The sequence below is a fragment of the Scyliorhinus torazame genome, chromosome 3 (assembly GCF_047496885.1).
Source record: "Scyliorhinus torazame isolate Kashiwa2021f chromosome 3, sScyTor2.1, whole genome shotgun sequence".
In the NCBI taxonomy this organism is placed as follows: domain Eukaryota; kingdom Metazoa; phylum Chordata; class Chondrichthyes; order Carcharhiniformes; family Scyliorhinidae; genus Scyliorhinus; species Scyliorhinus torazame.
The window spans coordinates 152,395,146-152,407,788 of record NC_092709.1 but is presented as its reverse complement, the minus strand read 5'-3'; positions in this window follow the sequence as shown (position 1 = coordinate 152,407,788).

The following is a 12,643-nucleotide window of genomic DNA, read 5'->3' as shown; positions in this document are numbered from 1 at the left end:
AATCGGTCCTTATATTTTGTGAAGGTAACATATCTATAAATAGACTAGCTTCTAAATAACATAAATAGAAGATCAATGCTGCTTAATTGACAATAATGGTGTGCTGTTCCCTCACAAGAGCAGTTTGGGCCCTGGTCTTGACTGGGGTGCGTTTTCCAAGTGGCAATGGTGGAGGTTATTGTAGTCAGGTAACCTAGAAGTCCACGTTTCTTGTGTAGTTTTGAGTCCACAATGTATATCTTTTGTTTGCCCTGCAAGTTCTCCACCCTGAAGCCTTGGCTTCTTGTCAGACACAGAATGGAGGAGGATAAAACTGTGGGCTAGGTGCAGGTAGAAAGCCTCAGTGAGTTAGTGATACCATGTGAGAAGTAGGTAGGGAGGGCATGGCGAAGGGGCTGGTTGTTCAGTTAGCCTGGATCTTGGAGGAGGCCCCGATTTTGAGTATTCCCATCATGGTTGGGGCAGATGTCTAATCTCGGGGCGGGTCGATCTTCAAGGATGTAATTCTAGAATCCTAGACTGGCTTCGATCCTGTTGGGTGCTGTTCTTGATGATCTTGGGTACTGTGGTTGTTGAATCTGGAGAGAGGAAGCATATAAGCTTGATGGGCTACGAGGAAGGACTCAACTCTTCCTGACCCCAAATAAGTTCTGGAAAGACATTTATCTCTTCCTCATAGCAGTCTTTATCTCCCTTTAGCTGCTGGTTTTCCGAAGGCCGAACAGGAACCCTGCAGACCAGGTTTAAAATATGAGGAGTACGGCCTCATCATAATATTTAAATAATTAACCTCCCCAGGTTGACCGCCACCCTCTTGAAAACAGAAGTGGCCAGGAGATAGGCAAGCTACGCTCAATTTATGAGTTAGAACATTTTTCACATCCGACCCAACTTAAACACTACCTTTTTGGGAAATAAAATTTCGACTCAAGTAATCTTACAAATTCAAAATGGTTGCAGTGAAGCAACAAAATGGTTGGATAGTTGAGGACAAACAGATGAGGAGTAAGTGAAGAAACAATATTTTGAAGATTTGTACAAAGCCTGGTGGATGAATCAGTTCTGCATAAACCACTCTGTTCAAGTGAGGAGGAGTTGAGGGTTTATTGGGAGACGAGGAAAGATCTATTTCTATTGATAATTAGTCATAGAGCTACAGGGATGTGGCAGATGAGGTGTGTACTTTCAAAATGATTCAAAGCTTGTAAAACAAAATTTCTGAATTTTACAGTAAATACGTGAAGATTGGAAAGATAATACCAATCTTCAATAAAGGAAATCAGTGAATGTAGGAATTATAAAGTAATTGGTTCATTGAGTAGACCCACAAAAGTACTTGCCAAGATACAGCAAGGAGAAAGGAAAGATCTGTAAAGGTGCATGAAGAACAAGTTGGTTTTGGAGCAGGACAAAGTACAATAGATCAACAGTTTGTAATAAGGGAGATTACAAAGAAATTTATAGAATACAACATCCATTGTTGCAACTTCTTCAGAGATGTTAAGCAGGCAGGGTATGGCGACTAAGTTGTGTGACATGCCCTGAGAATCTATGGTATTCCTGAGTTACTTGTCAGGCTGATGGAAAACATTCATCACAAATCCTTGGGCACATTTGAATAGAATAGGAAAGTAATGGAATAGTTTATTTCAGCAATTGGGGTGAGACAATATGCTTAATTTACCAAAGATATCATTCTATATGTTGACTTCTGAAGCCTCGCAAAATCCCTCCAAAAATGGGAGTTAACTTATATGCCAAGTCTCAGGGTGAGTCCCAGGCATGGATGTGGGTGCTTGCCATTTTGAAATGTCATCTGCTGCAGACAAAAGATGTGTCTTAAACTCCCGGGAACCTTTGCAACACAGTTCATATTTCCTGCTTGATCCCTTGTGATTAGTTAGAATTAAGTAAAACATGCATTTGTGTGGTGAAAAATTGAAGCTTACTACTAATGTGAGCAAAGCATGTTTTGGCTGAAAAGGAGGATCGATTATATGTAGAACACAGGCAAAAACATGATTTTTGAGGGCAGAAAAATGGGGTCATCTTAGACACTGGACGATTTATTTGCTGTGATTTACGGTAAAGGTCGAGGTTGTGGCCCCATCCACTGGCCTGAAAGGTGAGTACAACCCCACCACAGCCATTTCCAGAAGACTCAACACAATTACTTGCCCATCAGTTAACAGTCTGGCATTGAGGCATTTGTTCTTCTGTCAAAGATACTGCCTCCAAGAGCTGCTGACCAATCAGAGGCCTGGCAGCTCTTCAGTCTTAGCATCGCCACCAGGAGCAATGACCCCTGCCATGACTTCAGCCATGTAGGAGAAGCATCAACAGAGGAGGCCTCAGAGTGGAAATAAGTGTGGCTCCCCGAGATTACTCAAGCAGGCCCAGGTCAGGGAGAGGGATTCATTGTTGAGGAAAGAGGGTGCTTTCTGAGGGGGCGGCCTTGCCACTAGGAAACCCCCAGGGGCTGCAAGGTGACCAATCAGGAGGGCCTCCCCCAAGCCTGCAAGGAGACCACCATTACTGGGAGGCCTCCCATGTGGCTACCCCCTTACAACAACTTTCCTGACTGCAGCTTGCATTCAATCACAGATGAGGCCCTTAAAGAGCCACTAATTGACTACTTAAGGGTCTCAAATAGCCTCTTGGTGAGAAGATCTTCTTTGACCTTCCCCACCCCTGACTGAATCAAATAGAGTCAGGAAGGCAATGGGAACGTTAGACCCCCATCACTGTCTTTCCTAATCCATGACCCTCTTCAGTCTCCCACCTGCTCCTGAGGGTAAGACTAAATTCCATCCGATGATACACACTGTTACCTAATTTATTTAATCTAGTATTGGAAGCAGTATTGAATCTTGAACTGAAAGTTCCAGTTCATTGAACCTTCGCTATATTCCCCCACCATTAACATCCTCAGGGTTACCATTGACCAGAGACTGAACTAGACTAGCTGTATAGATACTATGGCTACAAGTAATACATCTACAAATTCTTGCTCAATGAAAAAGATTAATTTGCATTTAATTTGGTTAGCGCTTTGATCTGAGCAGCTCATGAGAATGTTTAAACATGTATAAAATATGCTTTTTCTGCACAGGTGAGTAATATTGCATTTTATTTGTGGTTGAAGCTAGCTCATTTACAGTTGAATGTTGTATGTACAGTTTTAAAGAAAAGATTATTATGCTTCCTGGACCAGTCCCCAGTTTATATCAGGAAACCGGACGAGAGCCCAACAATATATCAATTTGTAAAACTGAGATGAAAGGATACTCTGTGCAGGAGTGATTCCACTGACAAATAGGGATTTTTTATATTGAAACAAACATTATTAACACAGGAGTAACCACATTAACCTCACAGAAAATAGACTTTCAATGAGCAATTAAACAATACTTCACAAAAAAGAAACCCTTTTTACTACTAACTTATACCTTCTCAACTCCAATTAAGCAAAGCCTATCATAAGTCAAAAGCCACTGGTAAATAAAGTTAGCAAACACTTGGGTAATTGCTGTAGTATTGTGTAGAGATTCCATTTCGGAAAAGTAGAGAGAGACCCTTTCAGGCACAACATGCAAATCCTTCTGTCTCTGTCAGATTTCTGCTCAACCTGACAGCATCGGGCAAAACTACTGCTCAACTTAAAAACTCCGAGCAGACTTCAAAATTACAGACAGACCTGGCTCCTTCCATTAGCTACATCATCTCTATCTCACTCAGATACCATCACCTGCTTGCTTAAGTCTAAACATAATGAGCTGGATTCTCTGTTTGGGGGATTATGTTCTCCTGCTGGAGTTGTATCACTTCTGATTTGCGCTGGTGCTAGTAGGGGCACCCAGAAGTGATTCCCTCTCCCTTACCATGCAAATTTATGCATTGTAGGGAGCACCACAGAATCCCACTATTGGGCCACTATTAATTCACCTGTCCCTTATACTTGCTGCCGCAGACAGAGGTGTAGAAAGCCAAACCCATGTCACATGGCTTTAAAGCCGTCAGATCCTTTGATCTGCAATGCCTCTATTCACTTTCAAAGAGAAAAAACTTTTAGTAGGCTACAATTGACAGGGTAATAGCTTCCAGGCAGCCAGATTGTTTATTTTCATTTCCCTTCATGCTTGAGTGCATCCCAGGTTCCCTGCTTTGAACTTATCTCAATGTTTATAAACATCCATGTATGATTGACAGCTCCTGACCACATCAAAAGCAGTTCAGTGCTTTCTGCTGAGAAAAATAGGAAGTGAAAGCACTTAATTCCTAGATGGTCAGGGGGCCTGATGGGGCATCTTAATGGGGGATTTGAGTTCTCTGGGGGGGGGGTCTCTGGTAAGGAGGGTCTGTGGTGAGGGCGAGTCTCGTGGGCGAAGCTGATGGGCGAGGATAGGGATGGGATAAGCTGGATTTGCGATGTGGAGGGGAGGGGCTTTCTGATGGACTTTGGCCACCTACGTGAAATACTTATCCCCTTGGCCCACTGCATAAGGCCATGCTGGCAAATACTTGCACCAATCCACGCCTATGTGAATCTTGGCCCAGGGGGCAGGGCATCACGGAAATGTGGAGAATTCGGTGCGAAGCCCATCAAATGACCCATTTGAAATCTCTGGCTGGCCTTGAGCGCGAACCTTGATGCCGCCGCCAGTAAGGAACTGGACATTCTCTGTCACATCGGGAACTCTGCTATCTGATGGTGGAGAATCCCCCCTAATTTCTCCAATTATCAACTCTTCAGGGGATCTCCCTGACCACAACAAAGTCCCATTGCGCATCTCTTTGTAAACAAGTAAATGGTTGGAATGAATGATTATATCTCACAAACGAGAACTTAATTGAACATTTTGCTGTTACACCGCCCACCTGTATGTTAAACCAGGATCTACGAAAAAATTACTATACAGTTTATGTAAACATTTCCTACATTCATCACAGCATGAGTATCCAGTTCACGGTCATTGCACAAAGGTCCTATGATGTGCAGATTAGGTGGATTGGCTATGCTAAATTACCCCTGAATGCCCAACTGTTGGGGGGGTTATGGGGCGGAGGATTGGGCCGAGGTAGGCTTCTCTTTTGGAGGGTCGGTGCAGACTCGTTGAGTTGAATGGCCTTCGTCTGCATTGTCAGGATTCTCAGTGGAGGTCAGAGGCTAAGAATCCTGTGGTAAATAACTTGCCTCTTGGTGACACCCCCCCCCCACCCCCACCACTACCACCCCCCACCCACCCCCACCCCCCACCCCAAAGCCTGTCCATCGCCTACAAGACACAAGTCAGGAGTGTGATGAAATACTCTCCAGTTGTCTGATAAGTACAGCTCCAACAACGCTCAAAGATCTCGGCATCACCGAGGACAAAGCAGCCAATTTGATCAGGACCTCTTCCACCGAGTGTACCATCTACAAGATGCACAACAGGAACTCACCAAGGCTCCTTAGGCAGCACCTTCCAAACCCACGACCACTACCATCTAGAAGGACAAGGGCAGCAGATACATGAGAACCCCACCACCTGGAGGTTCCCCTCCAAGTCACTCACCATCCTGACTTGGAAATACATCACCATTCCTTCACTGTTGTTGGGTCAAAATCCTTGAATTCCCCCCCTATCAGCACTGTGGATGTACCTTCACCACAGGGACTGCAGCGATTGAAGAAGGCAGCTCACCACCACCTTCTCAAGGTCAATTAGGGATGGGCAATAATTGCTGGCTTAGCCAGCAACACCCACATCACATGAATATTAAAAATAAGTCATGTCCCGGCAACTGAGGGAGGCTGTGACCACTGAGGCCCCTGACACACAGAGGAATGTCAGGAACCTGGCCCATCTGACTGCCAGATTCAAAATGGGTGGTCAAGCCATGGCAGGTGGCATCCTAGCTCTCCCCCTGGCACCCAGGCACCTTGGCACCGCCAGCCTGGCACCCTGGCAGGCCTGGGGATGGGGTGGGGCATTGCTACATTGAGGGTGAGGGGGGTGATGTGCTGGGTAAGTTGGGTCTGCGAGGACTGCGTTTACTGCAGCAGAGAGAGAGACAGGCTTCCAATACTTAAAGAAATGCAACTCTATTTTATTAAACTCTTAACTATTTAACATGCTTGAACTGTGGGTTGACACTATGCTGAGTTGACTGGAGATCTGAGGCTAACCTGACCAGACTATCTTACTACCACATGGTAGTTGTTGCTCACAAGCTCTGGCTGTCTCAGAAGCTGCATCCGAAGAGAGCGGGAAAACTAGTGCCCCCTGGTTATATAGTGGCCGTATCCTGTCTGGTGATTGGCTGCTGTGTTCTGTATGTTCATTGGTCATCCTTTGTGTCACTCACTGTCCGTCTGTGCACCATCATATACTTGTGTGTATATTATGACAGGGGGGTTATTCCCGGGGGCCTCCCCAAGTTGAGGCTGAGGGGGGAGGGTCAGAAAAGCAGGGGGGGGGGATGCCTGAAATGGGGGAGAAGATTTGGGTTGCCAGTCAAAATGGCACCCCAATCTGCGAGGAGCCTTTGCTCACCAGCAGGAAATCCGTCTGAGTGCGGCCTTGGCGGAGAGAATCTCCCCAAGGCCAAAGAAACGGCAAACTGTTTTTTGATAGAAGGATAATTTTCGGCGCTGCAGCCGCCAAGAAACAGCCCGCTAAACACGCCGTTCAATGGACTTTAACTTCAGTCTGCTGAATCTCACCCCTTATTCACATACCCACAATAAAATGACTGAAAGAATCAGTATTTGTTAACAATACTGACCAGTGCGTAAGAAACTGCACAACACCTCGGGGTGGCCAGGATGTGGCAGCAACCCTGGTCCCACAGTCCCGTGACCCTCTCCCCCAATCAGGTAGGGCGGCCAAACCCACACCTTGCACCACATGCCGGCATCCATACCGGCCGCCATGGCCAGGTACCCTGGCCACTGAAGCTACCAGCTACCCACCCCGAGGGCTGCATGCGTCGGACTATCTAGCAATGTCGTTTTCTGTCCCCCCACCCCAAGAGATGGCCACTCATAACCACAGGGAGTGGGAAAAAATTAGAGGGAGCCTGCCGGACTTGCGACCCCTCACCGTGGCAGAGCAGCGGGCCCTGGATGTGGTCGGCGGGCCCGAGAAATGTCGCCAGGGTGAAGATAGGCCTTGGGGAGGAAGTGAGATCCCGCTTAGTTGCAGTTCCCCGTGACATGTATGTAAACCATTCCCCAACGCCACCCTCACTCCCACACCACCCGCACCCCCAAACCACCCCCACACCACCCCCACACCACCCTCACACCACCCCCACATCACCCTCACCCATACATCACCCTCTACGCCACACCACACCATCCTGACACCACCCCGCCAGCGGTCTAATCATGCGTCCTGTCTTATGTCTTGCAGGAGCTATTGGTGATGGGGCGGGTCTATCTGGTATCCACGGCCCCCAGGCACAGCCAGAGCCCCCCCCCCCCCCCCCCGGGTGCCAAGCAGCGATGACGACACCAACACAGAGGGGAGCCATATGCCTGAGACCCAGGACACCCTGTAGCTCAAGTCCAAGGATGACACTGACTTCCTTTCGCAGCTGTCTCCAACTCCCTCCACCATCCCAAAGCCATTCAACTTGTTTGGGCACTTTAGTGAAGAGGCCCCTGGGACACTCTCTGTGTGTACCACACAGATGCTCCGATACATCAGGGGGAGTAGGAACTCCCAAGGGGGTGGACGGTCAGAGTTCAGGCCGACCACAGGGACTAGCTGCCGTCCAGATTGGGCTTTGGGCTTCTGGAACGGACAGCTCCATTTATTGTGGAGATGCAATCGCAGAGCCAGAGACTACATGAGGGGTTGTTGGCGAGCACTAAGCACTTGCAGGCGCAGGTGGAGGAGTCCAACTGCGGCAAGAGCAGGAGGTAGTGATGAAAATGCATGCCACCCAAGCCAACACCGAAAGGGTGGCGTCCACGGTTGAGGCCTTAGGGGACAAGAGTTTTGGCTATGGATCAACATGACCAAGGCCTGAGGCAATCTGTGCAGGCGGTGGCCAAGGCCCTGGACAGGGTCGCCATCTCACAGGCAGCCATGTGCCCGAGCCACCTACACATTATTTTGGCGCTCCTGAGCGTGGCCCAGTCACAGCACGCCATGGCTGGGAGTGTCGGCAACATTGCCCAGGCACAGGCCGATGTGGCACAGACACAGAGGGGAGTGACCGAGTCCCAGAGGGAGATGGTGCTGGCTGACGTGGCACAGACACAGGAGGTGGTGGCACAGTCGCAGTGTGATGTGGTGCTGTCCCAGACGGAGGTGGTCCACCCCCTGTGCTCCATGGCCGTGAGCATGCGGACCCTGTCGAAGCCGAGAGGGGGCCTCCAGAATTGGCAATGCCAGGTGACGGGGGAGCCTCAGGGCATAGCTCCACTCGCACCTCTGTCCCATGGAGTAGCCCAGGGGCCATTGGGCAGCCCGAGGGAGGAGGAGGTAATCGGGCCCATGCTGGTGACTCCCGCAGGGGAGGTGCTGGAACACCGCAGCACTTTGGACTCTCGCCCTCCTGTCCCTGCCGCATCTGGTGGGCAGTGGGCCATGCCAGCTGGGCCAGTGTCCGTGCCCCTGGCCAGTCCCTCTCCCTCAATCGGTGAACCTGGAGGCGATCAGGGCATCCCGTGTGCATTGGCTATGGAACACACATACCTGCCTGAGCCACATGCCCTGCCCTTCCTCGCCCCCCCCGCATCCTTCTCGTCAGATGAGGACTGCCGTTCATCCTCCTCGTCCAGCACATCACCCCATTGCAAGCTGCAATATGTGGGGCAACCTCCCAGCACCATACTGGAAGGCCGCTCCGGAGCGGCCCAGACACCAGAACTGAAACTTCAGGATGCTGAAGCACCGCTTGATCATGCCCCCAGTGGCTGGATGTGCATTGTTGTAGTGGATCTCCACATTGGTCTGTGGCCTCCGATAGGTGTCATCAGCCACGACCGCAGTGGATAACCCCTGTCGGGCAGGAACCGAACCCCCCAGCCAGCGATGTTCCTCGAAGAGGCCAGGAACGGTTGCGTGTGAATTCCAATATGCATTGTCTGCAGGGGGCGAAAGGCTAACATGTTAGCATGGTGTGTACCTGCATGTCCAATCACATCCACCGGGCTAATGGTGGCTCTGGTTTGCACTGTGGGCTTTGCTCCTGCATGACACCCCCCTTCCTCTCCGCACCCCTGGCCCCATCGGTGGCCAAAACCATGGGGGCCTCTGGTACTGGCACCCGTCCCCGCTGCCAGGTTTACCATTGGCTGGCGCTGCCCTTCCCTGTGGTACAGTCCATGGCCCCCAACAGGCACCCTACGTGTAGGAGCTACTGTGAGCTTTGTCCCTGGGAGGCCAGGGAATGCCCTGCCTGTTGGTGGTGGCCGGTTTCCGGTGGGGTTGGGGGGGGGCTTGGTGTGGCGGAGGATGGTCATTGGGGTGTGCAGCAAGAGGGCTGTCTTGCAGGCTGTGACAATGGCAGTCCATGTCTGGACACACCCCAGTCCCCTGCCGTGTCACCCCGGACCCACGGCCCATTCCCCCTTTACACCCCCCCCCCCCCCCCCCACCCCGGTGGCCCTCACAGTGTCCAGCCCGGCAGCCCCTGATCGCACCTCTTTGTGTCCTACCTCCTCTCTCTCTCCCTCACCAACCATGGTGCCAGTTTCACGATTTTTAAAAGCACCAATGTACCTCGCCGTTGGAAATTCACCCCAGTGGAGGCGGAGAATCGCAGAGGCTCTGGAGGATACGGGGTCAGATCCACTAATGATATGCAAACAGCACTTACTGTATGTGCGTTCTGGAATGCATTGACGCCGCTGCAAAGGTGAGGGAGAATTGCGATTTGGTGTTAAACCGGCACCCGCCAGGAATTTGTCATCCGAACCGATTCTCCTCCCAGTCGGGTTTTCCGATTCCGGCGTCGGCTGGTGGAGAATCCCGCCCCAGGTCTGTACGGCTGGTCATCAGACAAAATTCATCACGAATGATAATGCTAGCACAACTACCAGGATGTGGTTTTTAAACATAGATTAAGATATTAAAATTAGAATGAAAATATCAATTGATTGATTCCTCATATAGAGTGCATAAACAATGCTTTATCTGTCTGGGTTCAAGCTGTCCAAATGTATAATGGTGCATTGGTGCAGAATGTTTCCTGAGATTACAGGGAATGAAATACCACCTGCTGGATAATTTAAGGTTTGTCAGTGGACTAAAAAATTGAATTGTCCAATAATTTAAATGAGAATGTAATGCTAAACAATTGTGTTGACTTTGAATCAAGACTCGGCTGTAATGATATCTCATCAGATATCGGTGTTGATATTGGAAATGTATGTTTCATAAAAAATGCTCTGACAGACTGAGTGAGAATTAATTCATGTCCAGCAATCGTGTCTCTCGCAGATCTCCATGGGTGGCAGGGCATTATCACCTGCACACACGGTGGGTCATTGGGGCACCATCCAGAACAACCAGGAGCATTCAGAGACCACAAGAAATTTTATGTATTCATGTTCAGCTGGTGTACAACCACAAGAAAAAGGTTTGTCCAGTTGTGCCAGTTCTCCGGGAGCTGCCGTGATGCTTTTACCTTATAGGTAGTCCCTGACCTCTTTGGACCTTAGGCAGGGGTAAGGAGAAAGCAGAAAACAGATGTGTTTGTCCCGGCAAGGTAAAACTGTTGCAACATAGCATTATGGAGAAAATGACCATATTTCACTCACTGTTGAAATCAAGGAAACAAGACTGAGTGTTATATGACGTGTGGGTCGATGGTATTTACTTGTATCAGCGGATAACTGGAGGACCAAATCTTTCCAACTTTGAGGGTCAGGGACCCTGAAATACCACAGATCTCCAACACTTCATCCTCTGCAGTTATCAATTACACAATCTCAAGAGGATCCCCTCTGGTCTTCGCCCTCTTACATGTGTTTTGTATTCTCTTGTCTTGCAGTAGGGAAAAGAACAGACCTATTAGTGATCGTAATGCCATGTGTTCACAATGAGATGAGGATTTGATAGAAAAGGTTTGCATAGGATGGATAGGATCTGGCCAATTTTCGGCATAAACTACACATAATAATAATAATCTTTATTATTGTCACACGTAGGCTTACATTAACACTACAATTAAGTTACTGTGAAAATCCCCTAGTCGCCACGCTCCGGCACCTGTTCGGGTACACTGAGGGAGAATGCAGAATGTCCAAATTACCTAACTGCTCATAACACACAGCGTATAAACAGGCCATTCTACCCAACTAGTCCATGCTGGTACTTCTACTCAACAAAAGCTTCCTCACATTCTATCTACTTCATCACAGCCTTGCAGCGTAGTTTTTTATTCCATTTTCTCTCATGTACTCATCTAGTTTTCTTTTAAACATGTATTACACGAAGAACACAGTGCATTTGGTGAGGATGACCATTAGGGAGAGGGATCAAATTGCATTAGGATGAAAGTATGGGTCAGTGATAGATGGATAGCTGGAGATCTGAGGAAGTTCAAAGAAAGAGAATGATGGTGTACAAGTGGGTTTGAGATTGATGCGATTGGAGATGTGGGAAGGCAATGTAGTTGGGGTGATGTACATAGCAGATTATAGGTGAATGTGCAACTGTATTCACCTTTCCTGGTCGGGTTAGCTCACTAAAGTGCATCTACACTGACTCAAGAAGCGTGGTGCCATTCCTCGTCAGGTGAACTCCTTGCCTACTTCCAGCCTCACTTTGTTGCAGAATCAGCCTTCCTCCTCCTAATGCTGGTGCAACAAACATTAGTGTATTTTGCTCTCTTACTGCCCGTAATCAGTATATTTTAGATGGAAAGAGGTGTGTCTTTTCTTACACTTGGAGCGTGTATTCCAATTTAAATATTCAGTAGCAAGCTTCTGTGAGTGTAAATAAAGTTATTTATTCTCCCACACTTACCCCAAATTAATACAATGTCACACATTCAGCCTTCTCTATCTCTATGTGAAAACTACCAACTCCTCAAAATCCTACCTTTGGATTGGCCCGTTAAGCATTCCAGCTGAGCTTATGACCTATAGGTCTGCATTCTGCCCGTCACCATAAATTCAACGTCAAACCTACAAGTAACATTAGCTACATTAAAATGTCACAGGTTTATGCACTTAAATCTCTTCCTGGCTTTTCCACCCGATATTGCACCATCCCTACTCCAAACCGACCTCAGGGCAATTAACTTATAGATGCTGATTGTGAAAGGTTAGTAAATGAATGTTTCTGAGGGAAATGTACTCAACTGAAATGTGCTGTGTCCGAGAATCCTGTTGTAGATTTTCCTGAGGAGGAAGTTAATAAAACATTATGAAACTTTGCCAAGTTTGTTGGGGATTAGATTGGGAAAATTGAAAAGCTATTATCCTCAGTATTGCGACTGAAGTGGACAATTCAAGAGCTTTTTGCTGCAGCATGCAAAATAATAGCACTTAAATTGGGACCCAATAATCCATGGCTCTTGATTTAACCTTCAAGTGTGTGCTTTCAATAGCTGGGTGCACTTGTTTGTTCTAAGAGGACTTTGCTTCCTGAATAAATAATTCGACCAGCACTCTGAGAGTATGTGACCTTTTTACCAC